The sequence below is a fragment of the Elephantulus edwardii genome, unplaced genomic scaffold (genome assembly GCF_000299155.1).
Source record: "Elephantulus edwardii isolate Elephantulus edwardi_28Jun2011 unplaced genomic scaffold, EleEdw1.0 scaffold00056, whole genome shotgun sequence".
Taxonomy (NCBI): domain Eukaryota; kingdom Metazoa; phylum Chordata; class Mammalia; order Macroscelidea; family Macroscelididae; genus Elephantulus; species Elephantulus edwardii.
This window is the reverse complement of record NW_006399806.1, coordinates 16,805,635-16,822,132: the sequence shown is the minus strand read 5'-3', so window position 1 is coordinate 16,822,132 and position 16,498 is coordinate 16,805,635. Positions and strand designations below refer to the sequence as shown.

Here is a 16,498-nt window from a genome sequence, read left to right as displayed (position 1 = left end):
GAAGTGGAAAGGAAATAGCACCTCTACCAAATAAATAATGCTGGTTTGAAAGGGCTTTAGGGAGGTTGAATGCTGTGGTACTGATGCGTGGAAGCTCAAGACTGAAGACTGACTTCCTGAGTGACATGCCACCAGTTAATGGACGTAAAGATTGAGCAAGCCCACTGTCTGTCAAGAACTGATCGAGGTACTAGAAATACAGAAGTGATAAGGAGCAAAAGGCCCTGCATCTCTGTGGAACTTAGTCTACCAGCAAAAAACACACCCTTCTTTGTCCTATTCCAGAACAAGGTAATGGAAGAAGCACAAATTACACATGCAAGACAGACATGGAACAGTATGAGGAAAAGTCTCTCCAGATAGACTCTTGCTTAACTCTTGCCTGAGCCATAAAAGTAGTCACCACCCAATTGCAGGGTATTCTCAATTACTTAAGTTCAGTTGTCACAGGCAGGAGGCCCTTTAGGAGTGTAAGTCATTACCTATACTGTGTTATTAAACAGGGGAAAAAATATGTTGTAATGGAATGTGACTGTCAATTTTCAGGGGCATTCGTGTCTCCTGGGAACTGAACTACATCATAAACAGACAGGGATGACACAGGGAGAGAGGCATGGATGCAGGTGATATGTGAGTTCATTTCTTTTTCACACGTTACATGATAATGAGGCAGTTTTTATCCATAATAACATTAGTAGCATTTGCAGATAGCTATCTAAGTGACAGGCCACTGCCCAAATTACAAAGTACATCATTGTTTAATCCTAAAATTTTGACAACGTCAGGGAATGGGTTTGTATTTGCAGTAAGCTTTCTAGCCCATAAAATATACCCCCTTATTCAAATGGCAATTCCAAGAACCTCTAACCACCTAATCTATTATTCTTTTTCTCCCCGTAAATGTATCTGATTTAAAGATTTTAAAATTATTACTAACCCTCGAGTTCACACTTAATCAAAAGGATACACATAAAAGGGGATCAAAGTGGAGAAAAAGAGACACATATGCACACACACATACATACACACACACACTGGCATTTATGACAGGAAATAAGAGTTCCAGAATATCATTAATTTCTTCATGGTGGGAGTGGCTTGGGGGTTTTTTTTGTTTGTTTGTTTGTTTTTTCAGACAGTGGTAGTTTTGAAGGAAGAGAAAATAATTTACTATTCTGAGATCTTGCTTATAAGCGTGTATAGGCGATGTGTTTGTGTGTGGTATGTATGTCTGCATATGGGGGTGTGTGTATAACATGGGAGTGTGGCGGGTAGAGCACGTGTGTGGTGTATGTGGGGGTATGTTTTAAATAAGGTCATGCTGTTAAGATAAAAATCTGAATAAAAAGCTATGACTTTGTAGTCTATACATTTTTTTTTAAAAAAAAATAATCAGCATGCTTGTTCCCTTTTGGGAATTTTTACTTTTGACTGACAAGACCAGGTTGTGATTTTAACATCTATAAAAACTGTTGGGGAAATATATGAAAAGTGATTAGGAAAACAGCAAAAGCCATTAGTGGGCCTGTGGTACTTTTTCAGATGGTTTTATAGGGAGGGATCAAAGCTGAGGGCCTGGTTCTGTGATAAGCTGAGGTCAGCTGCCACGATGGGGACACGGTCACACATCAGGGCTTTGTTTTCATGCCCACAGAGAGCGAGCAGACACGGAGCACCTGGATGGCTGGGTGGCCACCTCTCTAAAATCACCTCTGACTTTGATGAGAAGGCAGAGCCAGGGGTGGGACAAATATATTTGATCTGAAAAGCCAAATTCTCCTCGAGCAAGCTTTTATGGACGACCTTGCTATGCTTGTTTGACTCGTCACAGAGAAACATCAGTCCGTCCCGGGCACGTTTCAGGAAAGGGCTGCGGAGTTGTTCTCTGTGAGGTGATAGATGGAGTTAGGGTACCTATCTCTTAAAACAACCAACACTGGGTGGAATCAGAGGATGCCACCAAAGCCAGCTTTAATCAAGCCTGGTTGTGGAAAACATAAAAACACACCCAGCTGCAGCACACTATCTTATTAATTGGCACCAGTGTTCCAAGAGGTAGGTGTTAATTGTCTCTCGTGTCCCCGGCTAGGCCTGGTTACCCGGCTTTGCTGCAAACTTGAACACGGATTAGAGGCCAGGAAGAACAAAAGGTTCAGGGGGATTTCTCGACAACACAATCTCTGATAAAATGACATGGCTGTTGGGGGAAGAAGATAATGCGCTTCAGAATTCTAATTCTGACCTCTTCTGAAAGCAAGAATCCAATTTTAATCATCGTTGCCCAACGAGGTGGTCATCCTTCACGAGCGGCGGCTGCACGCATGCCTGAATCTGATTAGACAGCATCCTGAGAAAAGGTTCGTTCTGCTTTTGTCCCGGCGTGCTCATGTCTGTTGTGTCTGTCAAGTCTGTATTATTCGGTCTGACATTATAGGCTGCCCTGCATCGTGGTGCTGCATGTTGTGACAATGACCTTGCCTTCCAAACACCTTTCAAATAAAACGTCTCGTTCACCTGAGCTCATTATAACTACACATGCCAACTGCTATCCTTCAATCTAAAGAGAGAGAAATAGTTCAGATGTCCAATAGGAAGGATATGAATAGATGTTACAGGAGCCAGAGAATGGGGAAAATACCCAGGATCGAGTAACATATCAAAGAGAGAAACTGGACTTCAGGGTCCCAGCCTGCCCTCTTGTTTAGCTCTTTACCTCCCAGTCTCCTTTACACTTTTAACCCCTTTCTCCCAAAATCTTAGTAACTTCAATTATTGTGCTACTTCCCACCCACATCAACATATAGGAAAGAACTTAATATTAACAATGAAATTAGACAGCCAAGATTCAAAAGCAGGTTCCTTTGTTATCTAGCTAGTGATCCTGGGCAAAACATGCTCCCACTTGAGGTCTCCAGAGGATAAATGATATTTAAGGCTAATTCTGATGGTAATTTGTTTTTAAAAGCAAAAAGCCATCAATCATTACCTTAAGCCACACCGTGTGAGTATATGTGGATTAGAAGGATCATGGGAAGTCATGGTTAGGATATGAAATTGTGATTATTTCCCCCCCCTCCCCCCGTGTGTCTCTCCCTTCAATATTTCAAGCCACCTCTCAGGACATCTTTGCTCCTTTTGACATGTCTGATGTATTCTTCTTTCACTGCTAATTCACTAGTTTTAATCTCAAGTCAAATGCCCATTCATGATATAAATCAATGACCACCCTTCCAAGTAAGAACTTGGCATTGCCTTTGGGTGTGAAGAGCTCCAGACAAGCCCATCAGGAGGAACAAAGTAAGGCTGATACTGTGGCCACTGTGATTTCTCCCAAATCCAGTCTCCAGATAGCAACCTAGGACTCTGAGGAATAAGGCCTTGGATCCCCTTTGGGAAAAACAGCTAATGAGAAAGGTTAAAGAATGTAGAATTGTCTTAGAACATGATGGGTGGAGACCGAGGGTGGGAGTAGTGATACCAGATACCAAAGAAGATGGAAAAGGAAGTTTGCTGCAGGTGTGCGCCATGTTGAATCTTTCTAACACGCTGCCGCAGTAGCTCCCTTTCACATACTTTTCTGACAAGGTCACTTTTCTTTTCTTTGTAAGATGATTCTGCACCTGCCCTGGAAATGGACTGAATACATATGATGATGGCTGTAAGCATCAGTGTGAAAGTGATGTTATATGACTATCATGGCTCGGTGACAACAGGGATGTAGCTTCTATGTGACTATTTTTCCCCCAATGCTCACACACCATGTGCTGAGGAAGCCCAGGTCACAGGGCTTGGTATGTAAGCATTGTGGTTGACTGCTCTAGTGAAAGACCTCTGCCAAGAGCCATCATCAATTGCAAAGCCCACGTATAACCAGCCATCAGATGATTCTAGCACCCCTAGCCTGAAAATGGTCCCAGCTGAAGTCGAATGACATCAAGGCATGCCCAAACCTTGACCAAAAATGCTGATTCGAGAACAAAATAAGGCATTTCTATATTTTGAACCAGCCGATTTGGGGGTGGGGGGTTAGGAGTAATCTGTAATGAAATTATTTTAGGCTTATTTTGAAGGAATCGTCTTGGCCTAGTGGTAAGAAGCTGCACTGCAATCTGAAAGGCACGCAGTTTGAACCCACCAGCCACTTTGCGATAGAAAGATGGGCAGTCTCCTCCCTTGTGATTTCTTGCTCCTGAAACTCTGGTGGAGGTTCAGCTATGAGGTGGTTCCAACTCAATGGCATATAGCAACACCGGTTTTATTTTCAAGGAGCACATTATAAAAAGAGTTGGAAGGTGGTAGCAGACAAGGAGAGAAGAAAGTAGAAGGTTTTCCTAATAATGGAAAGTTTCCTTATTACAGCATTGTTCAAGTCCTGGGTTTGTAGTTTGAATGGGCACATCTGGGTTTTTTGAAAACAAAACTAATGCAGACAGAAGACTCAGTTATGAAAATATAGCCTTTTCTCCCCCCTCCTGTATTTCAAGGACACAATAAACAAGCTTTTCATAAATTCCTATTGTACCTTTTACTAGCATTTTAACTCACTGAAATGACCATACTCAATATACTTGCTAGAGATAAGTGGGTATGGGATTTGGAAATTAATCTTTAGGTTTACTTTTCAGACCAATTCTGGAAAACAAACAAAACTCACTCATTGTCAAGGAGTTGGAACTGACTCAGAAATGACCCTCTACTGGGTTTCCAAGACAGTAATGCTCATGGGGGGAGACTGCCCATCTTTCTCCCAAGGAGTCACTGGTGGATTAGAACTGTCAGAATAATGGCTTTAGCTTAGCAGTGCAGCTCCCTATAGAAGAGACCTAGGTCTCAAACTACCTCAAATGTGGAGGCCAACAAATGCTGCATTTGCATCTTTGTGCCGGGAGACATCAGGTACCTTAGAGGACCGGTTCCCAGGGTGACGCTAGATATCTCTTGCCATTATGCCAGCCGTGCAAGGCACCAAGGAGCAACATTAGGGAAAAAATTGCCTGTACAATGATAAAAGAGCAGATTCCAGCCCTTCATAATTCAGAGACAGTGTGAAAACTTGAATTCCAAGCAGAGTGTAAAGAGATTCTGAAAATAGTCATTACATCTATATTTGTCCTACATATCTAGGATGTTTTTAAAAAATTAAAACAAAAGTTTTTCCAGGATTTGCTCTTTGGCACTAAATCATTTTAAGGGAGGGTTTATAATTTCTTTTTCTCCGCCCCCGCCCCCGCCCCCCTGAATTCTCAGAGGAAGAAATTAAAAAATTTAGAGTCTCCCCCTCAAGCATGCTATATTTTATTGGTCTAAATGGCCTCCCACATTTACTCCATAAAGGTTCTGAGCACAGGGATTAAAAGAACTCTATTAGATACATGAGGAGTCTCTGGGGGTGCAAATAATTAATGCTGTCAGCTGCTAACTGAAAGATTCTCTCATTCACTCTCATTGCTGTCAAGTTAGAACGAATGCATAGCTGACCCTCCACTGGGTTTCTAAAACAGTGAAGCACAATCCAGACTGGATAAAAGGTTTGGGATCGGCTTCTGAGCATCGCCACCGTAAACTCTACAGAGCACAGTTCTCCTCGGACACATTCAGGCTCACCACAAGTGGTATCGGCTTGATAACAACTGGGTATACGAGTCTAATTGGGTGTAGGGGTCCAAATGGATGTGTAAAAAACAGTCCACAGATCCTGAGCCACTCTTGGCAGAGTTACTTCTCATTGCAGTGACAACGCTCAGGGAAGACATGCCATCTTCCATCCTGTGGACCAGCCAGCTCTGGGACGTCTGTTGTATGCAGTTTTTATAAACAATGGAGCCTGAGAGGAATTGGCCTCTTAGAAAAAGATCAGTGAACTATTAAAACCAGTGTGCATTCTCTCAGCTGAACAGCTGTAGGCCAACCAGGTGGCACGTTGCAGATTTTTCTCTTTTTATAGCCCATTTCCAGTTGTTTTCACAGGTGCTAGCACTAGCACGGGAAGGTGGTGCCTCTAGTGAGGTCCAACCACATTCATGGAAGCTGCACATCAGACCTTGGGGAAGGTGGGGGGAACGCTGTCAAAGAGATTACTGGTGACTGAAGGAATGATCACATCGCTTCCCCGTCCCGTTCAGTTCAGTCTCTGCTATTGGGTTGGGGTCTAGATCAATGTGGTTCTCAGTCAATAGCACTGGCATCACCTGGTGGCTTGTTAGAAATGCAGACTCTCAGGCCGTACCCCAGATCTGCTGAACAGGATGGAATTTACAAGACTGTCTCTCAGGGGATTTGTACGTGGGTGCTTAGAGTTTTTAAACTTTAGCATGCATATGAGAGCTGGACTTTGGCTTTGGAAACCTCATACATACTTTCCCGTGCTCTGTGCCCTCCAGCCTACTTCTCTGCTCTTTGTTTTACATATTTATATCAGCTTTGATAGCATACATCTGTTTTATCTGATGCTACAATCCAGATGGTACACATGTTAAATATAGTCTACATAGTCTTAAAGACTGGTCCACAGATTAACAGCACAGGTCTTATTTAAAAATACTCTAAACCCTTCCCTCCTGGCCCCCAGTTTAAAAATCCATTTTATCAAGTCATCTCTAACTTATTTTTACCCTAAAATGACAAAGCAGCATTGCCCTATAGGGCTTATAAAGCTGTGAATCTTTCTGGAGTAGCTGATGGATTTGAACCAGTAGACTCTTTAAAAACAAACAAAGAAGACACACACACAACCCTTAGAAATGCAAATCTCCATTTCATTCCCAGACCTCCTGGATCAGAAGTTATGGTTGCATAGTGTGGAGCATGTCAAAGGGTCAGCGGTTCAAATCCGCCAGTGGCTCCCAGAAGGAAGATGAACAGATTCTTCCCATAACAATTTATAGCCTCTGGAAATGACAGAAGTGCATCACTATGAGTTGGTATCATATTTTTTGGTTTTGCTTTATGATTCAAAGGCCTATTAATGTTGGAGGAGCTGTGATGTAGAGAGGCCACAAACTCCTTCTGACCGATGACACAGTTTATTTTTTCACTTTGCGAAGCTGCATCACATACCTGCACGCTAGAGGAAATCACAATGCAATAAAGCATAATTAGGTTTTGCTCCTAAATGAATTATATATTAGCTTTTACAAATTGCCAATCGAGGCACAGGAGAAACACAGCACTTTTGGGAGTCCCTTGAAAGAACAGAAGCACAGGACACATATTACATAAAATTGTATGGGGATTGGGGCCTTGGGTTGAATGAATGATAATTATAACATTTGTTATTTATGTGTATTAGCTACCATGTCAAGTAACTCACACCCATCACCTCCCAATGACTGCACTGGCTTGGAACTGTTATTATCCTTATTTACAGCTGAACAACTGATTCAGGGAGCTTGAAATCACAGCAAAGGTTACACCACTGTATCAGAGATGCGATCTGAACTCATAATATTGCATTTTAGAGCCTGACTTCTTAACATCCATAGTTCAGTGCTGTCAGAGAGTTTTTACAGAAGTATTTATCCATTGCCACTGAGTCAATTCAATCTTATATAGTGACCCTATAGGAAAGAACAGATATGTCTCATTGAGTCTGAAGTGGCTGTCATTATTCTGGCCAGAAATGACTCATAGCTCACCCTCCCCATCCCCCAGCAGAGTCTATAAACCCCATTGGAGAAGATCGCTCATTTTTTTCCCTCGCAGCCACTGATGGATTCAAACTGCCTGCCTCTGCGTCAGCAGAGCAACTCTTTACCCAACAGGTCAGCAGCTACTGTGTTTACACTGCTCCTACGTTTTGATTAGGGAGCTCTGGGAGCTTAATGGTAAGGAGTTGCACTGCCAAACCAAAGGCAAATGGTTCAAATTTACCAGCTGCTTTGCAGGAGTCATCTCCTCCTGCGTGATTTACTGCCTCTGAAAACCTGCTGGAGGGTCAGGTGTGAGTCAGTTGTAACCAAAATAGTTTTTGGTCAGCAATATTTGAATGCTACACCACCAGGGGTTCTTTATATAAGGTAATACATGGACACAGTATCACAAGCATAACAGGATTCAATAAATGCTACTGGATGCAAAGGAACGGGTTTTGTGAATTTTAAAAAGCATAGCTGAAACAAATATGCATGACCTTTAGAGATCTCAGTGTAACCTAGTTCTCACATTTTCCTGTAGCTCCTGTTATGTTGTTTTTGTTGTTAGGTGCCGTTAGGAGTAGACAGAGTTCAACTCATAGCGACCCTATCAACAACAGATCTGAACCCTGTTCTATCATGTACGAACTTCACAATCTCTGACATACTTGAGCCCATTGCTGCAGTCACTGTGTCAATCCACCTGGTGGAGCATCTTCCTATCTTCTGCTGACCCTTCACCTTTCCAAACCTGATGTCCCTTTCTAAGGAAGAGCCTAATAACATGCCCACTTCCAAGACATATCTGTTTGTTCTTTTGACAGCCCATGCAATACTCATTTCCAACACCACAACTCAAAAGCACCAGTCCTCCTGTCATCCTGTCCAGCTCTCAGATGTGTAGTAAATGACTGAGAAGACCAGGACCTGATCAGGTGCACCTTAATCTTCAAACTGACATCATTGCTCCTCAGTAATTTGGAGAGGTCCCTAACAGCATACTCTGCCCAGTGCAATGTATCTCCTGATCTCCTGACTGCTTGTACCAATGCTATTGATTGTGGATCCAAGAAAGATGAAAATCATTGAAAATTTCAATCTTTTCTTCATCTGCCTTGATGTTGTTTAACAGTCTACTGGTGAGGATATTTGTTTTCTTGATGTTGAAATGTATTCCATATTGAAGGCTGTTGTCTTTGATCTTTGTTGTTGTTATGTACTGCAGAATTGCCTGTGACTCACAAAGACCCTATTCACAACAGCTCTGAACTTTGTCCTATCCTCACTGTCCCCAACACACCTGCCCCTATGACCCCAGTCACTGTGTCAGTCCATCTCATTCAAGATCTTCCTCTCCTGTGTTGTTCCTCCATCTTTCCAAACATAGTATCCTTTTCCAAGGACTGGTCCCTCCTGGAAACATGCCCAAAGTACATAAGACAGAGTTTCAAAATCCTTGCCTCCAGAGAGCAAGTTGGTTTCACCCTCTCTAGAAAAGACCTGTTTGTTCTTTTGGTAGTCCATAGTATGTTCTGTACTTTTCTCCAGAACCACAACTCAAAGGCATTTATTCTTTTCAAGTCTTCCTCATTTTCAGCAGGCAAGGCTATGCCTTCTGCAGGTTGTTGATTAGTCTTCCTCCTATCCTGATGCCATATTCTTACAAAGCTTCTCACATGATTTGCTCAGTATACAGACTGAATAAGTATGTTCAGCTTTCTGATGCATAGCAAATAATTATGAAGACCACAGCCTGAACAGGCATACCCTAGTCTCCAGGCTGACATCATTGCTCTTCAACTTTTGAGAGGTACCTTCCAGCTGCTTTCCCCAGAACAATTTGTCATTTGATTTCTTGACTGCTGGTGCCAAGACTGTTGATTGCGGATTTGAGTAAGCTGAAAGTGTTAACAGCCTCAATCTCTTCTCCATCTATCATGGTGCTGCCATTTGGCCCAGTGATGAGGATCTTTATCTTCTTTTTCTTGAGCTTCAATTCATATTGAAGACTACAGTCCTTCACCTTCTGTAGCAAATGTTTCAGGTCCTCTTCAGTTTTTGTCAACAAAGTTGTGTCATTGGCATAATGAGGTCTGTTAATGAGTCTTCCATCAATCTTGATGCCACATTCCTCTGCAAATAGTCCAGCCTCCAGAATGATCTGTTCCACAAATAGACTGGGAAGGTTTCCTGATTTTGAACCATGTCATGTGGTGATGCCTTGCGCTGTTCTAACCACTGACTCTTGGTCCAAGTATAGGTTTTGCCTGAGCACAATCAAGTGCTCTGGGATTCCCATTCTCAAGGTTAGCCACTGTTTGTTGTGATCCACACAGTCAAATGCCTTTACATAGTCAATGAAACACAGGCAGTCATTCCTCTGGCACTCTTTGCTTTCAGTCAAGTTCCAATAGGTGGTTTTTGTTGCTGTTGTTGTTTTTTAAGAAGGAGCTCTGGTTCCAAGTGAGTAGGCGGTTGTGGTGCTAACCTAAAGACAAGCAGTTCAAATCCACCATGGCAGAAAGATAGGCAATATCCTCTCAAGGGATTTACAGCCTCTGAAAACCTACCAGATGGTCAGTCATGAATTGGTTCCAGTTCAACTGCAACGAGTTTCTGAGTTGTTTTATTTTTCCCCCTAAGATGTTAAAATTAATCCATTAGTAATACCAAATAAAAAGCATTAGTGTTTCCTTGACAGTTGGTAGGTAGATGCTCTATAAAATTTGTATTTTGAATGAACAAGTGAATGAATGAATGAAAGGATTGGAATAGACTCTGGCATAATTTAAGGAATCACTGCTGATCTCATCCCAGATTGCCTTGGAAGTAACTGCTTAACCTACCAGTGACATTTCTCCAAATCACTTGGAAACCATCTTCATCAAGTCAGAAGTCAGAGGCACAGCTCCACCTCCAGCAGGTTTTCCAGAGGCTGTAAAATGCTTAAGAGACTGTCCATCCTTCTCCCAGGGAGGCACTGGTGGGTTGGAACCACTGGAGAAGCTCGGCTCTTTAACGTACTGCACCAGCATCGCGAGACTCTTATCCAGGGCAATAAAACATTTCGAAGTGGAACTATTTTACAATGCCCACCTATTGCCATTCTGTTCCCCTGCCCTGTCATGGCTGGGGCCACTCTGTGGACCAAGCGCTCTGGCAGGGGCGTCCGCTCCTCGCTCCAGCACCGCGCACACTGACTTAAGTCGGCTGGCATCTGGCCTGGCATTCATGGGGCCGAGGTACCCTTGGCCTCTGGTTAAATGAAGTCGTCCTCTGATGTTTCTGACTTGGCAGTGGACTCCTGGTAACCAGAGACATCACTATAGCACCCGGCCATTTAATCTTTGCTGGAAAGTGATGAAAACAGACCTCACTTGTATGAGAACTCTTAGATTTAGTGACAGCAAAGTGAGAAGTCGCCTAGTTTTGTGCTTAGAAACAGGCACATATTGAAAACCTTAGTTCTTTTTTTTTTTTTTTCTCCCCTTCTTCTGAAGTTTTCTCAAGTTGGAAGCTTACACATGACTGGGGAGTCTGATTCAAGCCGTTTCCATTATCTCCTTAATTCAGTTTTTGAAAATCTGCTTTTGCATGAAGCAGAAAACGGAAAGCCAACAAATTCCCTCTCTCCCCCGTGTCCAGCTTTCCCGGACGGTCTAGATACTTGGGCAATCTTTCCCTTCCCTGGGGGTGTGACGGTAGAACAGTGTTTTATTGACTCATAATTAAGAACTTCTGATGTGAAAACCAGTCAGCAGGGGCAATGGGCTCAGGGTTCCACCAGCAGAGGGAACTCAGCGAGTCGTCTTCAGGCAAGTGAAGAGCAGCCACCCGACTGAGAAGAGCCCATAGAAGAACATGTTCTCGAAAATCTTACATCCTTTATGTGAACTTTACACCCTTCTGGAGGAAGTCAATTCCTGCTCCCGCTCCCTCGGAGTCTAATGAAAACATGAGTTGCCTTTTGAACTACTCTGAAGTTCATAGAGTATGAGAGAGGTGGGGGGGGGGCGGGGGAAGAGGGAGAGATTGTGTGTGGGAGGGGACTGACAATGGAAATTTGGTGGTGAACAGAGTGTGGGCAGAAGGGAAAAAAGCACATGTGAAACATCACTGAAAGGAAGTGTCACAGGAAAAACTTACGAGGCAGCTTTCTACAGGGCTTGTTACTGGAGCATCAAAAGCGCTGTGCATTTGATCAACACCAAAGAAAAAAAAACCCAACCCCAAAACCCTACTAAACAAACAAGGGGGGAGTCTCAAATGCCCAAAGAGCCACTGATGAGAAACCATACTCCTTTAACTGAACTAGCATTCTTGGAATTCAGTCACATTCTATTAGCAGTGAGAAAATTCTAGTGCAGTGTTAAGGGCTGGACTTTTCTACACATCTGGTTCCACTCATGGAAATGATCACCTCTGAGCCTTTATTCTCCTGACATACCTAGTTTAATAGAAGAGTGATTTCCCTGTTGGTGCCCTGAGGTGTGGTTTGATGAGAGTTTGGTAATGCATACAAAATGGATTTCCATTATTTGATTAAGGCCAAAAGGGCCTAACCTAGACTGAGCTGGGTTTTGGCTCTGTGTGTGTGTGTGTGTGTGTGTGGGTGTGTGTACATGTGATTAAACCTGTGTACATTTTGTGTAGTCCACGTTTGGTGCCAATTACTGACTACCTAATAACTGTAAGAAGTTATTTTAATATTTTAATTACCATAGATTACTTCTAGGAGAACACAGATTTTTTTTTTTAAAGAACTCATTTAAAATGGGTGTTTTCAATGATCTGTTTGAAAATATCTGAGACAGACTTGAGCACTTTTGTGAAGTGGATTAGGAAGAAAAGTAGTTTCTCACCACTATGACTAATTTCAGGTAATTGAAAATCCAACACTTTGAATTTGCCACACAAGTGGTTAATTTGTAAAGTAAATCTGTTTCTCCTGATAGAGTTACTAATTTATGTCACGTCCCATTATGTTCATTCCGTAGACACACTATGTTAGTGACCAGAACGTAAAATCTACCATATTTTTTTAAAAAGGAACCAAAAAGCACTTCATGTTCGTAGATCGCAAAATCCATAGCACATACCTCCTTTGTGTAAAAAACTATACTTTCCATCTTGTTTCATGAATATGCTTTAGTTATTAAGATGCAGTTTATGTGTCTTTGAAAAATATTTAGGACTATCTGTAAGAAGTGTGAACCACAAGAAGAAATATCTTAAAAAGTTGGAATTAGGATATTTATCATTTTATTCAATTGGCTTACCTTATTCATATAAGAATATTAAGGATTACTAACGGAACAGTTACATCCACAGACAAAGCATATTGGGAATGTTGATGACTGGGGCTCATGTTGCATGTTATGACATGACATAAAAGAAAGAACGAAAGAAAGAAAATCTCAATTCTTATTTTTCATACACCTTTATTACAAGGAAGTGATTTTACACTAAAACATTGCTAAGAGGCAATACAAACCCACAATGGATGAAGCTACTTAATAGAGCACTGTATTTTTACTTTCAGTGATGGAATGGGGCCTGAAACACCCTTAGACACAAAATGTGTACATTTTATGTGAAGAAAGGGCCTGGGGAGGTATTCAATCAGAGACAAAGGCACTTGGACTTGTATTTTAGGCATTAGCTCACATAATCCTCTCCAGAACATCTCAAAAAATTAAAACTCATTGCTGTGGAGTTGGAACTGACTCGTGGTTGACCCTGGCAGTGGGTTTTTTTCAGACACTTCAAATGCCAACAGGAGACTGCTCATCCACATTGTTGGGTCACAAAACACAGCTCTCTGTGGACTAAGCTACCAATATTCCTCATCAAATTCAGAGAGGAGTTATTATAGATCAAGTGTCTGCTGACGAGAAAGCTTAATGAGCTTATTTTCCAAAGAAGCTATTCACTATTAATGAGGAGGAGGGTTAGCATTTGAAATCCAGTTCTTCGTAACTAGAGCCCATGAGCTTACTGGCCACCTTGTTTAGATGTGGACTTCATAACAAGGAGTGTCACTGTGACAGAGCTGTTTCTAAATTGGTCCAAGAAAAACTGAGCTCATGAAAGAAATCCCTAGATCAACAATCTCTGAATGTCACTAGTACTCGGATGTCTTGAAGATGTACAGATCTCTACCTGTACCAGCTGAAGTCAAATTAGCTCTGACTCCTGGGCCCCCTAATGTGTCAGAGTAGAACTGAGTTTCTACAGGGTTTCCAGCAACTGTTTCCAACGGCTTTCCTGAAGTAGGTTCGCTTGCCCTCTTCTCTGAGATGCCTGAGCACATTAACTGATTTCATGATGCAGGGACACAAACTGCTAAGAATGTTTCTAGTCCTAGGAGTTTATGAATATAAGAAAAGTGGAAGTTATGAAGAGATGTTTTATGATCTTGTAATTATGTTCTTTGTCATCCATCTCAAGTGTTCTTGTAGTTTTGGGGGCTAAGTTGCTTAAAGATAACTCTTCTAAAGGCTGAGGTGAAGATTTTTCTCTCTAAATTGGAACTGCTGAGGGGAGATTTGGTGGCATACTCTGTTGTAATTTGGCGTGCTAACCCGAAGGCTGTCAGACTCTAGTAGTTGGAATCAACCAATGGGCCCTTGGAGAAACTGGGGCAGTCTCCTCCTGCTGCCATTTCCAGCCAGGGAGTCCAATGGAGGGTTGTCAGCACTGGAACCACTTTTTGAACCACTTGCTTCCAGCCTTCAAATTATCTGAAGGCAGAATAAGACTGTGCCTCGACCTTATTAGGAGCAGTCAGGATGTCCTCCGCTTGGCACATGTACCAGCATGATTGACCAAGAGGTGCAGGACTCTGCTGAGTGACCCTGAATCGTGGACCCAGCTTGCTTCAAGGAAGCCAGCTGATCCTGAACCTGTTTGCATCAGAATTGAATTCTTTTAAAATAAAAACTCCGGGTAAGCGGTTCAGGAATCAATTTCTTCATTCTCTGGCTTTTGGCATCTTCGATTGATGAAAACATAATGTCAGAAGAATGGAAATTGTGTGGCATTCTGTTCCCTCACAAGACACTGTCAGTTTGATCAGACTGCAATATTCACTTGGCAGAACACCATGTTAAAGACACGCCGATGGATTGTGTGTGTGTGTGTGTGTGTGTGTGTGTGTGTGAGAGAGAGAGAGAGAGAGTGCTATCCTATTTGTATAGCATCTTTTAGCTCCTGAAGTAAGAAGAAACAGTAATAAAACAGCTAACCCTATGAGGTTCAAAAAGACAAACTGTATTTTCTGAAATATATGCAAAGCAGAGGCGTATTTACCAATTTCAAATGAAGCACTCTCCTGTAAAATAATGAAAATCTCTCTTTGAGGAATAAGATGCTTTCTTTTCCTTTGGTCTTTATCCCTTTTCTTATAAAATGTGAGGGACATATATCTGACTCATCCATTTACTTTTAACCAGTCTTCCCATTTTAAATGTCTGTGTCTACTACCTTGACCTTCAAGCCAAGGGACATTATGAAAGTAGCTGATGAATTCCACCATGTAGTTCTTTCCTTTCTTCTGTCCCTTTCAAATTTTCACAGTTGTTGTATCTGTGGAGAAGAATCCAGAAGGGAGAGTATCCAAGCCTCCTGCTATCTGGACCCAAGCATCCTTTTTACATCCTTATTGATTGTCTGAGTGGTACCAAATGAGACAAAGCACGAGCCTATCCATCGAAGGGTAAAGCATCTAGGGCTGGCATCAGAGTAAGAAACAAAACGCCGCAGTCAGGAAAGCAATAGATAGACTGAGGCTCAGTAATGACAGGCCAGGTGGTCAGTTCAAGAAATTAATACAAACAAATGGTTCACTGAATTGAAGGCAGGGTGGGGGTGGCAATTAATGATATCACTTTAGCCATTTTATTAATGGGCCAATTCAATCCACATGTTTGAATTGGTAATACTATGTATACACAGTTGAAACCTAAGAACAGTTAAAGTAAAGGTGTGAGAGTTTCAGTGGTTCTCCAGATAATTCAGGGTGTGTGTGTGTGTGTGTGAATGATAATATGGGGCCTTAAGTCATGCATTTTGGTTCTCATCCCAGTTTTAATCTACTTGATAATTTCCTCTGCTCCATTTTGTCTGAGCAAAATACAAGTTATGTTAATGCAAAGCCGTTGACTACAAGGAGAGAATAAATGTGTTGGGTTAAATAATTTGTTCCTTTTCATTTTACAACATGGAGTTGGATGAGATAAAAATCTAGAAAATCTACAAGTAAAAGAACCACATTTTGAAATGTTGCTTTCTTTGTTCAGAGGAGCTAAATGTGTCTCTCTTCTTTATTAGCCAAAGGCACAAGAACTAAATACAAAATTCCTTGGGGAGAAACGTTGCTATAGGGCTGAATCCACTGGCTCCTTTCCCTCCCTTTATTCTCTGGAAGAAAAGACACCAAAGGGAAAAAGCATTAACATCCTTCTGAGGTTCAATTCATGGTCCCTCCCTGCCCCTCAACCTCTCCAGCTTCTCTGACATTTAAAGAAACATTGTCAAATAGATGAGGCTTTACATTTAGACTCATGGTGCTTTGAAATGCCTAATGAGAATAGAAAAAAAAAAGTGTAATTCTATGAATGCATATCTAGATGTTTAATAAATATATACATATTGATTTATCAGACCTGACCATGGTGCAATAAGTTTCCACGCTGCTGTTGTTCATAGGGTTGCTATGAGTTGTAGTTGAATGGACGACACTTAACAATAGTATTATATTGTATTTTATATTTATATAAGCTTTGATGGCCTAGTGGCAAGAAGCTATACATACAGACACATATATAGATATATTACACACACACAGACACACACACACAGACACA

At 41.8% G+C, this 16,498-nt stretch overlaps 1 protein-coding gene and 1 pseudogene across 1 annotated transcript in view; both read right to left on the bottom strand.

The window, feature by feature from the left end:
• LOC102853989 overlaps positions 1-10,864 on the bottom strand; it is a 77,449-nt pseudogene extending 66,585 nt beyond the window's left edge.
• MAML2 (mastermind-like 2 (Drosophila)) overlaps positions 1-16,498 on the bottom strand; it is a 484,193-nt gene that overhangs the window by 269,183 nt on the left and 198,512 nt on the right. The gene's annotated exons all lie outside the window — the stretch shown is intronic.